The sequence below is a fragment of the Octopus bimaculoides genome, chromosome 3, assembly GCF_001194135.2.
Source record: "Octopus bimaculoides isolate UCB-OBI-ISO-001 chromosome 3, ASM119413v2, whole genome shotgun sequence".
NCBI classification, from domain to species: Eukaryota; Metazoa; Mollusca; class Cephalopoda; order Octopoda; family Octopodidae; genus Octopus; species Octopus bimaculoides.
The window spans coordinates 42,222,431-42,223,112 of record NC_068983.1 but is presented as its reverse complement, the minus strand read 5'-3'; positions in this window follow the sequence as shown (position 1 = coordinate 42,223,112).

Here is a 682-nt window from a genome sequence, read left to right as displayed (position 1 = left end):
AACTCGACATTCCCTGGCTGGTTGTTGTTCATTTTTTTTTTACGTCTAATGTCAGGAGAAAAATAATACTATTACATAAGACGCAGTTTGATTGGCTGACTGTATCGAACACAGAGTAATCGAAGGTGAAGGTGGATGTTGAAAACACAGGAACAGAGATGATTGGGAATTAGAAGATATTAATGATGCGTGTGTATATATATATATATATATATATATATATATATATATATATATGCACATACACACATGCATGTATATATGGATGTATTTAGGTAGCATATCCATATATACATGCGTGTGTCTATGTATGTAGTCATAACTGTTTATAAATACGTACGCACTAATGCTTATATATGCACATACCTACATATATACATAATTCGTGTACATGTGTATTATGCATGTTTTAAGACATGTGTATATATATGTAGGTATATATGTAAGCATACATATAAGCATATATGTATGTATATTGTGTGTGTATGTGTATGAATATATAGATTGCGTAAATACACACGCACGATATATATATATATATATATATATATATATATATATATATATATATTTGATGAATGATCCGGGCATATACGCTACAATGTACGTTACAAGTACTCTAAACCAGGTTCTGGCTAACCACATCGAATGATATGGAACAATGGGAAATTGTTTAAGGTAA